A 6,720-nucleotide genomic window follows, 5' to 3' on the forward strand; every position below is an offset into this window, starting at 1 on the left:
TCCTTGGGCCCTGCACCCCATGGGAGACCAGGAGAAGTACCTGGCTCCTGCCATCGGATCAGCGCGTTGCGCCGGCTGCAGTGCGCCAGCCGTGGCAGCCATTGGAGGGTGAACCAACGGCAAAAAGGAAGACCTTTCTCTCTGTCTCTCTCTCACTGTCCACTCTGCCTGTCAAAAAAAAGAAAAAAGAAAGAAAAAAGAAAAAAAGAAATTCACCTAATATACAATACTTGATGTCATATTATACTATGTCCTTTGTCATTGTTCCATTATATGAAAATTATCTTTTATGGTAGTTTTGATAAAAGTACATTTCTAAACAAGAGTCACAAATTGCTTTGGTTAGTTTCTGAAAGCTCTTTCAGTCTAGTCCGCCCCTCTCATCCTACCTTTCTTTTTTCATGCCATTAACTTGTTGCAGAGACAGAGCAGTTATCCTATAATTGCCCACTTCTGGGTTTGTCTGTTTCCTGTGTTCCTCTATTTCCTATGATAACAGGTGGCTTGAGAAGCTTTCAGACTGAACTTCTGGAGGGCAGGAATACTTTGTAGTAGCCTCATACTGATCACTTCAGGAGATACTTACTGCCTGCTAGTCCTGCACTGATGCTGAATTATTCAGCTGCTTTGTCTTGGAGGCTCAATAGGAAACTGTCCTGCTAAAAATCATGATCCAAGTGTGGGACTTGGGGACTACTGGGACTTTCCTATGAGACTTCAGAGGGCAGCTAGTAAATCCATTTTAAGGCTGGCGCTGTGGCTCACTAGGCTAATCCTCTACCTGTGGTGCCAACACCCAGGGTTCTAGTCCCGGTCGGGGTGCCAGATTCTGTCCCGGTAGCCCCTCTTCCAGGCCAGCTCTCTGCTGTGGCCAGGGAGTGCAGTGGAGGATGGCCCAAGTGTTTGGACCCTGCACCCACATGGGAGACCAGGAGAAACACCTGGCTCCTGGCTTTGGATCGGCACAGCGCACCAGCCGTAGTGGCCATTTGGGGGGTGAACCAACGGAAGGAAGACCTTTCTCTCTGTCTCTCTCTCTCTCTCACTGTTTAATTCTACCTGTCAAAAAAAAATCCATTTTGAACATTTTGTAGAGTTGAAACAGTTTTAAGCAGACTTTAAATGTTAAAATCTGAAGTAGTGAAATGTCATATCTTGGGACAGACTCAAAACTATTTTCTAAGGAAATTCTCACCCTCTTGGAGTTTGGATCATAACTCAATACATGGTTAGGTTGGATACCCCTCACCATGAAGCCTCACGAATCCTACAATGTGCCAGGCACTGGAACCGTACCAAGGATACGGGGGAAACCAATCACAGTGCTTTCCCTCGAGGAGCCTACGCCCTGCAGGGAGTTTACTGGTGTAAGTGGTAAGCACACAGGAGTGCTATCGCTATCCACTTTGTGGAGAGGGACTCATCAGGGACAACTTCTTAGAAGAAACGACATCTAAACGGAAAGTTTTAGAGAATCAGGGCCAGAAAAAGCCAAGCTTTCCTTTTCCCGAGGAGCTAACACATTTCTTCTGAGGGACAACGTGGATCATACAATGGACTGTCATCATTATTCCTACGGCTCCTAATAATCTCAGCTCTGCAGCCCAGCTCTAGTTACGTAGGACTCGACAGTGCACATATTTTCATTCCAGATTTCTTCATGGTCCTGATTTTGTCTGTTCTTTTCCTAACTTTTGAATGAACACATTTTAAAGTTTATTTATTTTTATAATGTTTTTTTTTATTTGTACGTATCTCATAAATACATTAGGAACACAGTAATTCTTCCCACTGCACCCACCCTCCCACCCACTGCCCCTTCTTTTTCCTCCCTTTCCTGTTTGATCCAAGAAAGAAAAAGAAACAGTAAGAAAAAAAAAAGAATGGAATAAAAAAATAAGAGAACTGTTCCTCAACAGTCTAAACAAGGGCTTGAACATATTTTTTGTTTCAAATTACATGTATTCTTGAAGCTACCTCAAATCCCAATCTCTTTTGATAATATTTTCAATTAGGAACATAAAAATTCCCATACTGAGCTGGACCAGTGACGATTCTAAGCTTGAACATTGTTTTCAAAATTAGTCTGAAGGGAGGCAACTTTCCTCTCTGCTGTCAGAACAGAGCTGGGCAAAGTTCAGAGCTATGTTTAAACCCAGACCTGCACTTCCCACCTCTGTCATCTGAGACGAGTTACCTGCCTTCCTCATCTCTTAAGTGGAGCGCACGCCTGCTTTCTAGGAAATCATGAAGACTACATGAATACATATATAAAAGATCCTAATCATTGGCCACGGTAGACACCCAACAAAAGTTAACACATAATCAATACAGTATTAGACAGGTGGCATCCTTCCTTTGTTCACCAACAGCTTTGTCATCTATCTTTTTGGTAAAACTCCGCTAAATCTGTTGTCAAACAGATCTGAATGAATGACACAAGTTCATTTTCCACTGCGACAAGTGGTAGTTCCTGACAGAACCTTTAGATTGTTTTTCCCTTCAAAAAGTATTCCGTCTTCTTCTCCGAGAGACCACCAAGTGGTGGATGAGGCCAGAGCAGCAAGAGGGCCCAAGGCCCCCGGGCCCTGGAATGGGAGGCCACAGTGGCTTCTGTGGTTGAGGTTGAAGCCGCCACCCGGGTGCCAGCCTGTGGTGGGCACTGACTGGCTTGCCGCAGTCCCTGCCCACCCACCAATGGTCAAGGACAAGAAGTGGGCCCTGTCACCACGCTGGGCTGCCCGGTTAAGGACATGAAGATCAAGTCCGTGGAGCAGACCTACCTCTTCTCTCAGCCCATCAAAGAGTCTGAGATCATTTTCCTGGGAGCATCCCTCAGGGATCAGGTTTTGAAGGTTATGCCAGTGCAGAAGAAGACGTGTAAACTGGTCAGCAGACCAAGTTCAAGGAATTTGTTGCCATCGGGGACTACAATGGTCATGTTGGCTTGGGTGTGAAGTGCTCCAAGGAGGTGGCCACCGCCATCCGACGGGCCATCATTCTTGCTAAGCTCTCCACTGTGCATGTGAGGAGAGGCTACTGGGGGAATAAGAGCAACAAACCCCACACCAGGCCTTGCAAGGTGACTGGACGCTGTGGTTCTGTGCTGGTGCCTCATTCCCGCTTCCAGAGGCACTGGCATCTTCTTGGCTCCTGTCTCCAAGAAGCTGCAGCTGATGGCTGGCATTGAGGACCGCCACACCCCAACCAGGGGCTGTGCTGCCACCCTTGGCAACTTCGCCAAGGCCACCTTTGCTGCTATCTCCAAGACCCACAGCTATCTGACCCTGAACTTCTGCAAAGAGACTGTGTTCACCAGGCCTGCTTATCAGGAATTCACCGGCCATCTTGTAAAGACTCACAAGAGAGGGTACATGCAGAGGACCCAGGCTCCAGCTATGGCTACAACATGGACTTTTACACAAGAAGAATAAAGTGAATTAAGCCTGTTTTTGTTCTTTTAATTTATTTGAAAGGCAGAGTACAGAGAGAGAGACAGAGATCCTTCATCTGCTGATTAACTCCCCAAATGGTAGCAATAGATGGGCCTGGGCCAGGCCGAAGTCAGGAGCCAGAAGATTCTTCCACGTCTCCCATGCGGGTGCAGGGGCCCAAGCACTTGGGCCATCCTCCACTGCTTTCCCAGGCTCATTAGCAGAGAGCTGGATGGAAAAGTGGAGCAGCCGAGGCCGGTGCCGCGGCTCAATAGGTTAATCCTCCACCTGCGGCGCCGGCACACCAGGTTCTGGTCCCAGTTGGGGTACCGGATTCTGTCCCAGTTGCTCCTCTTCCAGTCCAGCTCTCTGCTTTGGCCAGGGAGTGCAGTGGAGGATGGCCCAAGTGCTCGGGCCCTGCACCCACATGGGAGACCAGGAGAAGCACCTGGCTCCTGCCTTCGGATCAGCGTGGTACGCCGGCTGCAGCGGCCATTGGGGGGTGAACCAATGGTAAAGGAAGACCTTTCTCTCTGTCTCTCTCTCACTGTCCACTCCGCCTGACAAAAAAAAAAAAAAAAGTGGAGCAGCCAGGACTCAAATTGTCACCTTTATGGAAAGCTGGCACTGCGGTGGCTTTACCTCCTATGCCACAGCACTGACCCTAAATTAAGCCCATTTAAAAAAAATTCCTAGCCGGCGCCATGGCTCACTAGGCTAATCCTCTGCCTTGCGGCGCCGGCACACCGGGTTCTAGTCCCGGTCGGGGCGCCGGATTCTGTCCCGGTTGCCCCTCTTCCAGGCCAGCTCTCTGCTGTGGCCAGGGAGTGCAGTGGAGGATGGCCCAAGTCCTTGGGCCCTGCACCACATGGGAGACCAGGAGAAGTACCTGGCTCCTGCCATCAGATCAGCGTGGTGCGCTGGCCGTGGCGGCCATTGGAGGGTGAACCAACGGCAAAGGAAGACCTTTCTCTCTGTCTCTCTCTCTCTCTCACTGTCCACTCTGCCTGTCAAAAAAAAAAAAAAAATTCCTTTCATTTGCATATTTGAAACTTTAGGAATTTGACAGTTACAGTCATAATGTTCAGGACTTTGAGACTGGGTCACATGCCTTCCTGTTGAAGGCACTAGCGCCTTAGACTATTATAACGCTGTCCCTCTTGCTCTGTTGTCTTCCTCTAGGCCTTTATTCCACGGTGTCCTTTGCAATGTGGACACCAGGGCATCCACAGTGCTGGACTCTCTGGTTTTATTTAGTCTGGAGGGCAATACACACTTATAAGAATATTAAATGCACAAATGTAAAAGCGTAGCAAGGTGAGCGCTTTCCTTTGTACTCCTGCTTCCCAGAAATGATAACAACTTTAGACCTTCTTGTGCATATTACATGTGCATAGAGAAATTTTAGATTTTCTCACAAGAAAGGATCCTGTTCCATTCTGCATCTTGCTCTTTTGCTCTCAGCAATAAACTACAGACATCTTCCACACAGATTTTACTCTGAAAGATCACAGAGCAATTCATGGTAGAGAGTATCACTTTTTATTCATCCAGCTTCCTACTAACGGTTAATTAGAAACCGGAGCATCTGTGAAAACTAGGCACAAGTTTTTGCTGTGCAGAGGCTACCTCTGTGTTTACACCTATCCCGTGCATTTGATTGCTTTTTTGGAATGGACCCCAGGGGCACTGCTGTGTTATATTTAGTTGTAATAGGTGTGCCCCTCGCTGGAACGTTGTCTTCTTATGTGTCTCCCTCCCTCCCGGGACACCTAAAGCAGCAGCATCAATCTCAGTTTGAAGTCTTGGGGAAAGAATTTTGGAAAGTACAGGACCTTCTCCTGATTTATTAACCATACCTTTATTTCGTATGTTTGGTTTGAACTTTAGAAAAAATATTTATTATTAGTTATGATATTTTTAATTGCAAACAACAGAAGACCTGATGTAGAGTTTGTATTAGTTTCCTGAGACCGCCAAAACAGACTCCCACAAGCCTTGTGGCTTAAAACAATAGAGACTCATTTACTTACAGTTCTGGAAGCCCCAAGTCCAAGATCAAGATGTTGGCCGCGTCCCTCTCCCTCTGGAGGTGCTAGGGGAGACTTCTTCCTCGCCTCTCCCAGCTTCTGGTGCCTCCAGGCAATCCTTGGCTTGCCACTGCATAATTCCAATCTCTGCTTCTCTCTTCACATTCTCTCCGTGTTTTTTCCTCTGTCTCCTACAAGGATACTGTCTTTGGATTTAGGGCTTACCAAACCCAGAATGATCTCAAAATCCCTAACTCCACTACAGCTTTATCCACATAAGCTCACACTCACATCTTTTTGGGAGCCACTATTCAACAACACAGTGGCTCAGTCAGCAAAGGCATTTTGGTTACCACATATAAAAGGAAGTCTGTATATAATAGGCAATTTAGGATTGGTTGGAGCCTGTGATCTCATCAAAGACCTAGACTCTTCATCCTTCCTCCTACATCCTCATATCATTTTTTGTTCTCAAGCTCGCTGTCTCGTGGTTAAAGACAGCTGCTCTGGTTCCAGACTTTATATCCTGTACAAAACAGTAATCAAAGTAGGCAGCAGAGAGGAGAAAATGCCTCCCCTGTCAGGGGAGAAGACCTCTCCCTGAAGCTTCATCATGCTCAACCCAGATGTAGCAAAGAGGAATGGATCTAGATCTATCAAGATACGTGCCCTGGGTACAGTGCCATAACATGAAATTTGATAACAAAAAAGAAGTGGGAAGAGTCATTGGGTAAGCAATGACTACAACTGGGTAGGCAAAGCTACAATTCCTAAATGTGTTTCCTGAAGATTACAAATAAAAAAACCCACCAGCTCCTTTAACTATCAATTTATATAGATTCCTTCAACCGCAATTAATAACATCTATATGTTGGGTATATAGGAGCAGGGCCTCAAAGATCAGCAAGACATAGTTCCCATCCTTAAGGAATTCTTTTAAGATTCTTTTAGGGAGTTTTTAAAGATTTATTTATTTATTTGAAAGGCAGAATTACAGAGAGGCAGAGAGAGAGAGAATCTTCCATCTGCTGGCTCATTCCCAAAATGATTGCAATGGCTTGAGCTGGGCCAATCCGAAGCCAGGATCAGGAGCTTCTTCCAGGTCTCCCATGTAGGTATAGGGGTCCAATGACTTAAGCCATCTTCCACTGCTTTCCCAGGCCACAGCAAAGAGCTGGATTGGAAGTGGAGCAGCCTGGACTCGAACCAGTGCCCATAAGGGATACTGGCACTGCAGGCGGTGGCTTTACCTGCTA

The 6,720-nt window shown here is 46.7% G+C and overlaps 1 pseudogene; it reads left to right on the plus strand.

Annotated features, from left to right (window-relative positions):
* The first annotated feature begins 2,697 nt into the window (after positions 1-2,697).
* LOC100338829 (small ribosomal subunit protein uS5 pseudogene) lies at positions 2,698-3,687 on the plus strand (annotated as a pseudogene).
* Positions 3,688-6,720: the final 3,033 nt, after the last annotated feature.

Source organism: Oryctolagus cuniculus, chromosome 7 (assembly GCF_964237555.1).
Source record: "Oryctolagus cuniculus chromosome 7, mOryCun1.1, whole genome shotgun sequence".
Lineage (NCBI taxonomy): Eukaryota > Metazoa > Chordata > Mammalia > Lagomorpha > Leporidae > Oryctolagus > Oryctolagus cuniculus.